This window comes from Brassica napus, chromosome C9 (genome assembly GCF_020379485.1).
Source record: "Brassica napus cultivar Da-Ae chromosome C9, Da-Ae, whole genome shotgun sequence".
Classification (NCBI taxonomy): domain Eukaryota; kingdom Viridiplantae; phylum Streptophyta; class Magnoliopsida; order Brassicales; family Brassicaceae; genus Brassica; species Brassica napus.
The window spans coordinates 27,238,971-27,253,976 of record NC_063452.1 but is presented as its reverse complement, the minus strand read 5'-3'; the positions used below and the strand labels follow the sequence as shown (position 1 = coordinate 27,253,976).

The window sequence follows — 15,006 nt, the reverse complement described above, 5'->3', positions numbered from 1 at the left end:
TTATAGTTCCTATGCTATTTCGTTAATACGATTCTAACGAATAGAAGACAAACTAGAAAATATATTAGTATATTACTTCATATTTCATAAAGAACATAAAAAAAATCTGTAAGCAAAGAAAGCATCTAAATTTCACCAAACAAAAGATGCATATCTTCAACTAACATGATAATTAATTCATAAAAATAAAAAATTAATATGAGAATTTTTTTATCAACAATAGAAGTTCCAGACTGAATAGTTAGAGCTGTAGTTGTGGGCAGCCAAAAAAAATTTTACAGCCACAAAATTTAACAATCAAAATATAGCACGAAACTCAGTTCCTATATTCTACGGCAAGAAACTAAAAATATAGCTTCAGCTAATCAGATCCTAGATTCATATTTTTTTCCAAATCTGATTATAGTTTTTTTGAAATTAACAATTTTAAAATAATCATTACACTACTATAGGCCACGAATGAGAAATTATTATAAGTTTATCTATTGCATCATGTCATGTAACATTAATAGAATCAATAGATACAATAAAATAAAGCCAGTTGTAGTGAGACGCGAAACCATAACCACGTATCTTCTGTAAAGAGGAAAGAGCCCATGGTTTTAAATTTATCATTATTCATTATAAATCATGAGTACTTTTGGACCAACTTGGGCATCGTTGCCAATTACGACCCATAAACTAGGCAAATATTTTATCCTATATATAGCCTATTTCTTGGCAATGACCACATGAATTAAAGAAAAAAATTGAACCAAAATGAGAAAATTATGTGATGTAATTCTCTTCTCTTGCTTTCTTCTCCTAACTTTTGTTGACGTTGAAGCAGATTGTGAAGGCAGCTTATTTGCCGTTAACAGCACTTACAGCGAAAACCTTAACTCTCTTTTCTCTTCTCTTGCAAGTAACGTCACCACTAATGACGGCTTCTACAACACTTCAACCGGAGAAGGCTCCAACAAAGTTTACGGTCTTGCCCTTTGTGGACGAGGCTACAAGAAGCAAGCTTGTGTGAACTGCGTGGAGCAAGCGATTCAAGAATCACAACAAAGATGTCCAAATCGAATGAAATCTTTCAGGTGGACCACTAGAGACAATGACAATGCTTCTTGCCTTGTACGGTACGCTAATCATTCTGTTTCTGCGAAACTCGAGCTTTTCCCACCTACTTTATCAGATAATCCTTTAAACATAGAGGAACCTAAGAGCCTTAAGCTTTTTCGACGAGAATGGGAAGCACTGACTAACCTAACAATGCAGTCTGCTACTTCAGCTCCTGAAAATTCATCAGTTGTGCTCAAGTTCTATAGCGTCGTAAGAGCAGAGTTCACAGAATTTGCAAATGTTTACATGATGATGCAATGCACTCCTGACATTTTATCTAATGAGTGCAACAAATGTCTTAGCCAGTGTGTGTTGAACTTTCAAAACAATAATTGGGGAAGCCAGGGCGGTGCAGGTCGGCTTCCGAGCTGTTACTTCCGGTGGGATCTTTATCCTATTTGTGGATCTTCTGAGAATATGACAAGAGTTTCTATGATTAGTCGTGCTACTACTCTCCCTCAAGGAGATACGGTCTCACAACCTGAGTATGACAAGAAAGGTAAATTATATGTTAGCTTATCTTGTTAGTCACATAATCTTCATTTGTTGGTTGCAATAGGGTCAGGCATAAGGTTCGGACCCAAAATCCGAACCTGATAAAAATCTTAATCGAACCCGATCCTAACTATAACAATACATGATTGCACTAGTTCATACCCGTTATTATCCGAAGTCGAAAAAGTATATGAAAATAAAAAAAAACATAAAAGTACAAAAAAACCTGGATAAGTTTCTTTTACTTTATTTTTGATTTTAGTCATACATTATTCAAATTTATATGTTTTAGATTAAATGTTTTTTACTTTAACTTTGTGTACTTAATAAATATTTTGTGCAAAATACCTGAATTAATCTGAAAAGTCCAAAAAAAAACAAAAATTGAATCCGCATGGATACCCGAAGCCAACTTTAACCAGAGAATCTGAACCAAGCCTGGCCTAATGGTGTAAAATACCCAAACAGGTTTACCCCTAAACCCAAACATCCGAAATAATTGAACCTAAATGAGTATGCTTAGGTTGAAGATTGATGATGTTGAGGGAATCAATTTCCACATTAATAGTTGGAAAATAATTAACTAATATAAAAAGAAATATGGCTAATCCATTTATAGCCAAATGATTTTAAGTTGGAAACTTAAGAAACTTACATATTATTAGAACCACTTGATGTTGGGGATATCTCTGTGGATGTTGTTCATACAATTATCCAAGTTTAAGCTAGGGGCGTGTTAATGAATGAAGGCTCTTATCAGTAGTTAAAAAAATCATTAGTTAATATATAAAAAGATATAGTCAGTCCAATTATCACTGGTTTTAAGTTAGAAGTCACTTTCATGAAACTTGACGAAAGACTTTTTTCTCTTTTTTTGCAGGAAAAAGGATTCGCAATGGAACTATAGCGATAATTGTTGTTCCTACGGTTATTAACCTCTTCGTATTTGTTGGTCTTTAATTTTCATCATCTTTGATCAAAGGAGAAAGGCCTATAATAAAAACATCAACGGTAAGCTGTTATTTTGCAGCAGTGAATTTTACTTTTTGTTGGTAGAATAAACGTTTGATATTTTGTGGTATGTTTCAGAATGCTTTGATTCTGATGGACAATCTATGTTGCGGTTTGATCTTGGCATGATACTCTCTGCAACCAATGAATTTTCACCTGAAAATAAACTTGGACAAGGTGGATTTGGAACTGTCTATAGGGTAAAACAACATTCATACAAAAAAACTAATAAGTCTTGTCACATTTTGATATGGGTCAATAATTTTAATGCGAGATGGCTGGATTCAGGGGATTTTACCGAACGGACAGGAGATAGCCGTGAAGAGATTAGTAAGTGGTTCAGGACAAGGAGATACAGAGTTTAAGAATGAGGTCTCGCTCTTGACAAGACTCCAACATAAGAACTTGGTTAAGCTTCTTGGGTTCTGTCATGAAGGAGATGAAGAGATTCTTGTCTACGAGCTCGTGCCGAATTCTAGTCTTGATCATTTTATCTTTGGTGAGTCTTATTGAGACGCTCCATTTTTGTTACTATACATCTGGATCGTTTTTTTATCTGCTTTCTTTAAGCAGATAAGGAGAAGCGTTCACTTCTTACATGGGAGGTGAGGTTCAAGATTATAGAAGGCGTTGCTCGAGGTCTACTTTATCTCCATGAAGATTCGCAGTTGAAGATTATTCACCGAGACTTGAAGGCAAGCAACATCCTTTTAGATGCAGAGATGAACCCTAAAGTTGCAGACTTTGGGACTGCGAGGTTGTTCGAAGCTGATGAGACTCGAGCTGAAACAAGACGAATAGCTGGAACCCGGTAAGAACATATTAATCAAACTTGAAGAAAAAATATAAATGCTCTAACATAATGTTTCAGACATTATTGGTCCAAACATTCATCAATTAATGTATGCAGTGGATATATGGCTCCGGAATACCTGAATCATGGGCAAATCTCCACTAAATCGGACGTTTTTAGCTTTGGTGTTATGCTTCTAGAGATGATTAGTGGTGAAAGAAACAATAGCTTCGAAGGAGAAGGACTTGCAGCATTTGTAAGCTTCCTCACATGTCTTGGTTCATTTCTTTTACTTATAAATACGTAAAGAAAGTAAGAATATATCTTTCTTGGTATAGACATGGAAGAGGTGGGTTGAAGGAAAGCCTGAGACCGTTATTGATCCTTTACTGATGAAAAATCCGAGAAACGAGATCATCAAGTTGATCCAGATTGGTTTATTGTGCGTTCAGGAGAATGCGGCAAAGAGACCAACCATGAGCTCTGTAATAGTTTGGTTTGGCAGTGAGACTATCATCATTCCTTTACCTAGGGCTCCTGCTTTCACTAGGGATCAATCCCAATCTGAAAATAGTAAAATGTCAATGAACAATGACATATTCACAGAGTTGAGTTGTCGTTGAAGTTATAAATAAGTTGATCATTAGGTGGCTGCAAGTGTGTTACTGCATCTGATTAGCGATAAACAAAATGATTTATCTCTTATTACCTAGCTGGTGCAGTAGTACTAAGCTTAATTCTCTCAAATTCTCCATCAGGTTTACATGCCGAGCAAGAAAAGCGCTGACTTAGCAATTTCGTTTGTAATATTCTTTGAAGAATTCTGAAATCAAATTTGCTTTTTTTTTCTAAGATAGAATGATTAATCTGATTATTTCCGGATGTAATTACATCATGGTCTGTTCCAAACTCATATATTTAGAGGTGTCAGACAGGTCAACCCGCGTCCACGTGAAACATTCCGCAGCAGGCTCATTTTCTTCTCAGACACAAAGTATTTGTCCAAACCCAACCCGCATTGTCCACTTGGTTTGCAGGTCAACCCACGGATTATAGAAAAAAAGAAGTAAGATAGACGTTTCAAGCTGAACAAGATGTGTTATGGAAATCAACCTTTGATGTTAATTTTTAAAGTCATTTCGTGTTACTTTCAAGCTGCTAGAAAAGTATGATGGACGTCTTATGTTACACTAACTAAGAACTAAGCACAAAGACAAACCTAATTTAACCAAATCTATAGAATCTACACAAGCCATTTACTCAACTAAGAACTAAGCACTAGGAAAACTTAATTCTAAGTTACAAAGTCTACATAATACACAAGCCATATAAATATCTAGGAACTAAGAAAACTGCAAGTCTTTTTTTTTTGAACACCAAGAAAACTGCAAGTCTTTTTTTTTTGAACACCAAGAAAACTGCAAGTCTAAACAAATAAGTTACGTGGACAATACAAAGTGGGTCACGTGTTTCCACTAAAAATCTGCAACGAACAGAGTTATGCAAAATCTAGTTAAGGCATCATAAAGCTCGGAATCACTCAAATAAGTGGATCATAAAAAAAGCTTAAAACGACAAGAGTTTAACTCCAACTTCAATAATTAATGAAATCCAATAAAATAACACCAATGCAACTCAATCCGAGAGTCAAACATGAACTCTATAGAGATATATGAAATCAAAAAACGGAACTGAAACACTATAAAAGACGAATCCACCAACAATCATCTTCCTCGTCTACAATAGATTCAAAGGATGGTAATGTCTCACCATCATCAAATTTTACATTTTCCTCTACATACATGACACAAAATAAGCTAGTTAATACCACGAAGCAAAATATCATACAGAAATATTTGTTATAAAAAAACATTTTACCATTTTTTGTAAGCTTCAAATCCCGTTAACAGATTCCAACTACATATGAAGCTTGGATGTTTTTAGACAGTATACATTTGTTCAAAACCCAAGAGCCAATGCTGAAAGACGATTACGAAGCTACTGTTGTGATAGTATGTTACCCAAATTAACCAAAATAAACCCTCAAATTATTTGTTATTTTCTCCAAAACCCTCAAATTATCTATAAAACTTATCCGAATTAACCAAAATTATCTGAAAACCAGAATTGAACTGAAACAAAAAATGACGTATTTTTTCTCCATTATTAGTCAGATTCCAACCTTATTATTTGAATTGAACCGAAACCAAAATGAATTTCATAAATAACTGAATAGATCATATATCTTTATAAGTAAAATACCGAATCCGAATTAAGCGAACCAAAAATCAAAATGGTCATGTCTAGATGTGATAATCCATGAAAATAATTTATATTTCCTTTTTCATATTTAGCAGATTTGACGTCTAATTTTGTTTCTTTAGTTTGACTTTAAATAAAAAAATATTTTGATTTGTATCGCATGAAAATAATTTATATTTTCTTTTTTCATTTTTTTTGTCACAAATTTGTAGATTTGTCGTCTAATTTTTTTTCTTTAGTTTGACTTGAAATAAAAATGATTTTGGTTTGTAAAATGGAGAAACTTTTCTTTATCATCGTTTCATCCGTGAAAAGGACCTTTTAGAAACCCTAGCTTTTTATTGTGACACTAGGTTAAGATATGTGCCCTGCGTGGAATAAATATTATATATATAAATTATTATTTTTATGCGAACATATAAGTAAATTGGTGTGAACATATACATAAATTTTATTAATCCAAACAATTTTTTTTCTATTTGATAAGATATATAATTACATTTAAATGTTATCAACATATATAATATATTTTGAACATATATAGTATATTTTTAATACTAATGTTTATTAAATGATGCTTTCGACTCATATGATTTTTTGATCATTTTTATTTTTTTATGAATTTTTTTTTAAATTACAATAACAAAATTTTCATTGTGGGATTAATAGTTTTAGTAATTTTTAATATTTAAAAAAATAGGTTGTCAATGTTTGTTCAAATATTTTATCATAAGAAATTGTTCAAAGTAAATTTTGAAATTAAAATATTTATGTATTTTATATGGTATATAGTTTTATTTATAAATAAATATATATATAATCTTATTAATTAATTAAATTAGACTTTTTACTTATATGATTTTGCAATCATTTGTATCTTGTCATAACAAAAGTTTTAAACCATGGATCACAAAATTTGAATGTGAGACTTTAACAGTTTTACTAATTTATAATCGTTTTTAAAAATTCAAAATATAACATATACAGAAAAAATTAAATTTTTATTATATGGTTAATTTGGTTGTTTAATTTATTTTAATAGTTTAAAATTAAACAAATATGATAAAAGATACATCAACTTTTATCAAATCTTTATTATTCAAAATCATTAATTGTCATATATATTTTAGTAATATTAGTTAATTCCGTAACTTTTATTTAAGAAAATAATGAAAAAATATTAATAAGGAATTTATAGTTAGTTTAATAAAAAGCTTATAATATAATTAAATGAACTAACATATTTCTCTAAAGATTCTAAGAATCAATCTAGTGATAACACGTGATTATAAAAAAAAAGTTTTAATCTTTTTCAATTAATATATAAGGGATTAGGAGGAATGAACTTTTCTCTATCATGACGTAAACGATACGTGGAAAATTTCAATGTTGCTCGAAACTTCAACATAGACATCAACGATATTGTTATGTCTTTACTCTCCGGTCTTCAAGCACCACACATAATGAGAATCAAATCAAAAGACTACTAGAGGTAGGTCTCTAAACTGATTAAAACAGGAAAAAATTACGCTTTGACATACTTTATACTCACTTTTTATCCTGCCATATTTCCCACATGTCATGGATTTTGCTGTGTTAATATCCAAATTAACCCTGCCATTGAAAGTAAAGGAGTTACCTTTTTTCCATCGAAAATCAATTCCTCGTTACCCTGATTTCAAACCTAGTCACCGACACATACATAATTTCTCCTCAAACTCATAGATTGTAGCTTGAAATCTTTCTCAAATCCTACGATGTCAAGTTTCCAATCCATCTAGGTCGCCTCTTTCTACGACGGTGAGTCGAAACTTGTGCACCGTCACGGGCCTTTGATAAGTTCTTGCAAACCCCTCTGTTTTGGATTAACCTAGATCTATTTTCCATTTTTGCAGTTGCAGAGTAGAAAACCGAACCGCCGACGAAAACACACTATGCCGATACTTTCTCACAGCCGAAATTTTCACAATGAAAGATATTTCCTAGTTACATATCGTTTTCATTTTTACTATCCTTGATATCAAGTTCTTGCTTTAAATTGAAATTTTCGATTGAACTAGACCACCCCCCTTGTGAACGATGCTGTGACTGATGAACAGTTGACCACAACTCCATCTCGTCTAACCACAACACCTACTTACCATGACCACATCTCCATGTCGCCAAAACACAACACCTCCACCACTTCCCACATCGCTGCTGATCCAAACCACGTAACTTTCACTCCTGACCATGTAACATTAGCCTTTCCCACCAAAACCTCTATCCATGACCACACATCCTTATCCTCCCATCACAATATCTCAGACCTTGACCACATGAACACCAGCTCCTCCATCCACAAAAAAAAAAACTATTTTTAATCTCAGCCATTAGATCAAAAATATAAATATCCAATCCAACGGTTCCTGGTGAATTTCTACAATCCATAAAACTGTCAATTTTTAATTGCAAACGCTAATTCAAACTATTGATTAAAACAAAACCAAAATCAGGATTCCTCTTTCCTTGTTGGGGTATTTTCGACCAAAAAAGTTAAAAAGTAAGTCAAAAATACACCTCATATCTAAAGTACCTCAAAGTGTTATAATGAAAGCCCAAAGTATGTCAAATGGTAAAGCTCTCTTAAAACAATCACATAGAAGTCTACAAAGCTAACAAAAAATAAAAAAGTAGATAATAAATCATAAATGTATATAATAGTAGTAAAAAGATGTTAGATGGTCAGTTATCCATACAAACTTTGAACTTTCGTATTAAAACAAAAAAAACCTTGAATTCATGTTTGAACCAAAAAATACTCTAACTTTCAGATATTGATTATTTTAACTCTTATTTTTCTGTTGACTTAACCATTTTAGAAACATGTAAAGTCAACTATTAAACCTTTAAACATATATTTCTAACCAGTTCATTTATTATTTTCATTTAGGTATTTTATTACATTTTTTATATTCTTTTTTCACTCTTAAAAACTACTTCATTAATTTTATTTACCATAATAATTCAATGTAATTTATTTTATCTATTAATCATAATAATTTCACGTGTTTAAATAAAATTTTTCTATTAGTGACCTACGTTTCACAGAAGCTTCATCGGACATCCGCTTCCCGCTTTGGAACCAGAATCGGAATCGAAACCTTTTGGAAGCTTACGGAATCTCGCTTCCAAAATGATTCTAAGATATTGTCTTAAAAAACACGTTGAAAGCTTACGATTCCGTTTTGGAATCATGCTTCCATTCTTTAAAAAAAACACAATGTCTTATATCAATAAAAATATGAAATTATAGTTTTTAATTTATATAAAATCCAAATTTAAATAGTATTGAATAGAGAGAATAAAAATATTAAAATTAATACTATAAGTTATCTTTATGCATTGAGGTTTTTATTAAATATAAATCATATATTCAAATATATTATGTCAATTAGTTATAAAGTATTAAAAATAATTAATATAATAATTTATTTTAAATTTAATTTATGTGTATTTCACAATTTTAATATGAAATCATTCAAAATTATTATAAATGAATAAATGCTTTATTTTAAGAAAAATTGCAAAAAATATAAATTTTAAAGTATCACTTTTCATGTTTACACTAACCACTTTTACCTATATCTTTAATGAAGGATAAAAGACATTTATAACTTCTTAATTAACTTTGACAAAAAAAAACATATGGTTAAATAATCTAAACTTAAAACATCAACTCTAAACTCTAAATCATCAACTCTAAATCATCAACTCTAAACTCTAAACCATGAAACATCAACTCTAAACCCTAAACCCCGAAACATCAATTCTAAACCCTAAACCTTAAACCTTCAAATCAAAACCCTACAACATCAACTCTAAACCCTAAACATAAACCCTAAACCCTAAATCTAAACTTAAAACATCAACTCTAAACCCTAAACATAAACCCTAAACCCTATATTTTTCTGAAATTCGAACCCTGAACCCTATAACCCTAAACCTTCAAATCTAAACCCTAAAACACCAACTCTAAACCTTAAATGTAAACCCTAAACCCTAAAACCCTACACCTTCAAATTTAAACCCTAAAACATCAACTCTAGGGTTTTAAGGTTTAGGGTTTAGGATTTAGGGTTTAGAATTTATGGTTAAGAGTTGAAGGTTTAGGGTTTAGGGTTTAGAGTTGATGTTTTAGGGTTTAGGGTTAATTTTTTAGGGTATAGGGTTTAGAGTTTACTTTTTAGGGTTTGGGGTTTAGTGTTGATAGTTTAGGGTTTAGTGTTGATGGTTTAGGGTGTAGAGTTGAAGTTTAGGGTTTAGGGTTTAGAGTTGATGTTTTAGGGTTTAGAGTTGAAGGTTTAGGGTTTAGGGTTTAGAGTTGATGTTTCGGGGTTTAGGGTTTAGAGTTGATGTTATAGGGTTTAGGGTTCGTATTTCAAAAAAAAAAGGGTTTATGATTGATGGTTTAGGGTTTAGGGTTTGTATTTCAAAAAAAAATATAGGGTTTAGGATTGATGGTTTAGGGTTTAGAGTTAAGTTTTAGGGTTCAGGGTTTGAATATCGAAATAGTATAATTCGAAAAAAAATTTAAAAAATTATTTTTTAATTTTTTAGATTTTTATTTATTTAAATATTTATTTATTATATATATATAGAACAAGGACATAAGAGTTTTTTTGCCACTTAATGAAAAATGTATTTTTGAAAATCCCCCTTTAATGGTGATAAAAATGAAAAATAGTATCATGAAAGTGGTACACATATAATTTCCTTCTATTTTAAATTTAAATCATATAATTTTTAGTTCTAGATTTTTGTTTTAAAAAAAAATTTATATATGGATACGTTTCCAACACCTAACCGCTTCCTAATTTTTTAAAAAATCTCGATTCTGCGCTTCCATACGCTTTCTCTTCCACGTACCCGCTTTCGTTTCCATGTAACATAGTTATAACAAGAATTGAAACCGGTTAACAAAATTATTTTTATTTGTTTACATAATCAGTTAGACATGAATATTCAAGTATATGTTCGATACAAAGCGATTTTTACGGGTATCGTTTTTTTAGATTTTAAAATTAAACTATGTTTAGATATTATAAATTTTTGGACGGGCTCGATTTGGATTCTTCTGGGTCTGAGTAAATTTATATGAACCTAAAAATATTTAATTTATATGTTTAAAAAATGTCAGTAAACAATTGATAAATAGATAAAAACCAAATCCGCACGGACGTGCGGGTCAAGCTCTTGTTATCCTTAAACTATCAAACACGACAACTGTAATATTTGTAAATACAAAAAGATTACTGTAGCCAATATCTCAACTAAATCTATTTTAGAACTATAATTATTTGTAAAAAGGTTAAATTGACACAATAATAACCAAGCTTTAACAATATTTACCTCTCAAAAATGCTAAGTTCAATCCTAAACCATATAATATTGTTAAACACGACCGTATAACAAGAAACGAATATCAGAACGCTAATATCCTAATTAAGTTACATAAATACAGTATAACTTCTTTAAATTAATACTTTATAAATTAATGTACACTAAAAATCTCTATAAAATAATATAATATTATTGTCCCAAATTGAGTTTTTGGTTCAATTAGTATATCGATAAATTAATATCTCTATAAATTAATAAAAAAAAAATCCCAAAATGACATCAATCCAAGTTTCTGTCTCAAAAATAGCATTCAAGATCCAAAATCACAAAACTAGGTTTCATTAAAAGGTTCATTTATCATAGTACCCCTTCTTTTATTTTCTAATTACATTTTTTTTTCCTGAAATCTCGGAGATCTTCATCTCTCTCAAGCGGCGATGGCTTCTCGGATCGAAGCCGATCATCTCTTCCGTCATCATCTCCACTTCTCCAGCGTCGTTCATCCTCGAAGAGAGAGTCGGCGTCATCATCTCCGCCGTCACTCAGCTCCGTTGCTGCGGCTTCTCGGATCGGAGTCAATCATTTCTTTCTTCATCATCTCCACTTCTCCAGCGTCGGCGTCGTTCATCCTCGGCGAGTCGGCGTCATCATCTCCGCCGTCACTCAATCAAAGGAATCCGCCGCCATCCGCCGTAAAGGTATTAAAGGAAATGCTGCTAAGATTCACTTTGGCTGCAAAGGAATCAGATTATTTCGTTGTATCAAAACAACTAGAATTGGAGATTTCGATTACTTTGGCTGCAAAGGAATCGTTTCAGTCTTTGGTACTTCACTGACTATGTGAAATTTTTTTGATTTATTTTGTTTTGTAGTACTATGGAAGTTCTTTGCGTCTGTGGACAATGGAGGTCAAAAGATGCATTTCAGTGGGAGTTTCATGTCGATTTGAACAGGAATGCATCTTTCATTTCCATAGAAGAAGATCTTCAATTTGAAGATTTGATGAAGATTGCCTCTGAAGATTTTAAAGAGGAAGTGATTGGTTTGAGTTATGGGATGTCGCTTGACATAAAAAGCACTGTTGAAGGTTTCCCTCCCATCTCCGGTTCAAACACTCGCCATCTCAGAAGCTTTATTAGGAAGAGTAGATCATTTGATGGAACTTGTCGGTTGTGTGTTAAGGTTTGTATGATTTTTTCAACTAAATTATTCAAGACACCTTTCCTAATTACGTATTAAGCCATTCAGAACGACTTGACTTTTGCAGGTTAATGCTGATTCAGCTAGCTGTAACAATCAAGCTTCTGATACATTTGCTTCGCCTGTTTCTACTGTCCAGAGAGAAATACAGGTACATCGTTTCTATTTTTGTTTTTGGGTTGTTTATGTTAGTATGATATTTTAGACTGTTCAGGATAGGCTTCCTAATCAAGTACTAAGCATTCCAAAACAACTTGACCTTTGTAGGTTCATACTGATCCAACAAGCTGTAACAGGCAAACTAGTGATACATTTGCTTCTCATGTTCCATTGAATGCCATTCCAGTGTTTTGTTCTACTGTGCAGAGAGAAAAACAAGTACATCGTCTCTAATTTCTTTTTTTTTTTCTTGTTTGTGTTTGTATGATTTTCTTCTTTCTTAGACTTTTCAGGATAGGCTTCCTAACCAAGTACTAATTCTTCCAAAACATCTTGATTTTAAAGTGTCTTCTTTACGAAGGTGTTTCTACAGTTCCTCTGAATTCTCTTCCGGATTTTAGTCCTGTCCATATTGGACTTTCACCAACAATGAGAGGAGCTGGTGATATCAAGGTGAATAGATATTTTAAGACCAAGGGAGAGTTGATGTTGAGGATCAAGAAATGGGCTTTAGAGTGGAAGTTTGAGTACAAGACTGTCTCTTCTAACAAGTCAAGAGTGTTATTGAGTTGTGTTGATGACAATTGCATGTGGAGGATGCGTGCTACTAAGCTGCCTCTTTCAGACTTTTTCGTTGTTAAAAAGTATGTTCATGAGCATACATGCGATACAACACACAGGAATGCCAACCACAGACAAGCATCTGCAAAGTTGTTGGGTTCTTTGATTTGCAGCAATTATGGAGAAAAGAAGGAAGGTCTCAAACCGAAACAAGATCATTGAACAGGTCAGGATTCTGCATGGCGTTCACATCAATTACAAACAAGCTTGGAGAGTGAAAGAAGAAGCTCAGTTTTTGGTTAGAGGGACTCCTGAAGACAGCTATTACAATTTGTCTAGGTGGTTGTACAAAGTCACAGAGACAAACCCTGGTTCGTTAACTTATCAACAAGTGGATGCTGCTGGAAAGTTCAAGTATGCATTTGTGGCTTTTGGTCCATCGATAAGGGGATTCTCATTGATGAGGAAAGTTATTGCAGTAGATGGTACATTTCTGAAGGGAAAATTCAATGGGACTTTATTGGCAACTTGTGCTCAAGATGGGGATTATCATCTATATCCTCTGGCCTTTGCAGTGGTTGACGCAGAAAATGGCGCCTCTTGGAAATGGTTCTTTAGAGGTTTGAGCCAGATGATCTCGGACGCTTCGGATCTTGTTTTTGTATCAGACGGGGCTAACTCCATTGCTTAAGCGCTGGAGGATGTTTATCCCTTATCTCACCATGAAATCTGCAGGATCCATCTGCTCCGCAACATCACTCCTACATATTCAAAGACTGGTCTGCTTCCTCTGGTGGAAAGCGCTGTTGATGCTTACACGTGTCACGAGTTCTGGTTAATCCTCAAGGACATGAAGGATAAATGTCCTGAATTGGCCAAGTATCTAGAAGATTCGGATTTTAGGAAGTGGGCACGATGCTTTGCGCCTGCGAACAGGTACAATATCATGACTACCAACATTGCTGAGTCTCTCAATTCTATGTTGAAGCTGCCTCGTGAGTTGCCACTGATCTCTCTCCTTGAGACGATCAGATTGACACTCACCACTTGGTTTTTTGAGCGACGCGAAGCGGCTGCGAAACATAAGCACCTGGTTACTCCAAAAGTTGTGCAGAAGTTGGTATCTAGGTTTGGGGCTGCAATGGTGCTGAATGTGTATCAAGTTGATCAAAACGAGTTTGAGTTGAAGGATGAAACTATGAAGTATGTTGTTGATTTGGAGAAACGGCATTGCACTTGTAATGTTTTCGACATTGACAAGATTCCCTGCATTCATGCAATTGCCGCTGCTAAGTATATTAAGAGAGATGAAAACCGTTATGTCGATACTTGTCACTTGACAGAAACGTGGGCTAAAGCCTATGCCGAAAGCATACACCCTGGTGGAGAGTTGTCAACGTCCACCTATCCAGCGAATATTGACGAACTGTCTTGCCCACCTCCAGCTACCAAAAAGAGAAGTGGACGTCCTCCTACAAAGAGAAAGAGATCCGTTGGCGAGTTTGGTGTTCCTGGATCTAAATCTCAGTCCCACAAGTGCAGCAGATGTGGCATAGGAGGACACAACAAGATCACATGCAAAAGGCCTATAGGATGAAGATCTTTATTCATCGTTGCTCTATTCTTTTTCATTTCCATCTTTTTTACATTTTTATTGATCATTCATGGATGTTGGTTATTTGATAGTTACATATACAACCTAGGTTTTAATGCATTACTCTCCAAAACTCCAAATCACAATTTGAAATTTCCTTATTTTTTGTACTATACAATCTTATCTTTTGATCTCATTTCAATTTTAGTTCAAACTTCTTTGCTAGAAAGAAACACAATAATATTCAACTATTATGGAATCCCATCCTGAAACTCAGAGTTTCTTTCCAATGTTTATAATATAACTTTTGCGGTTAAATTCATTTATGTGGACACATATATCAGATGATTCACCTCAGCCTAGCAGCTAAACCACATATCTTTCCAAATCTGAAACACTTGTCCCGACCTTGGTTCGATACCCCTTGGAATCAGATTTTTTTTTT

At 33.2% G+C, this 15,006-nt stretch overlaps 1 pseudogene; it reads left to right on the top strand.

The window, feature by feature from the left end:
* The first annotated feature begins 639 nt into the window (after positions 1–639).
* On the top strand, positions 640–4,108 carry LOC106366928 (annotated as a pseudogene).
* Positions 4,109–15,006: the final 10,898 nt, after the last annotated feature.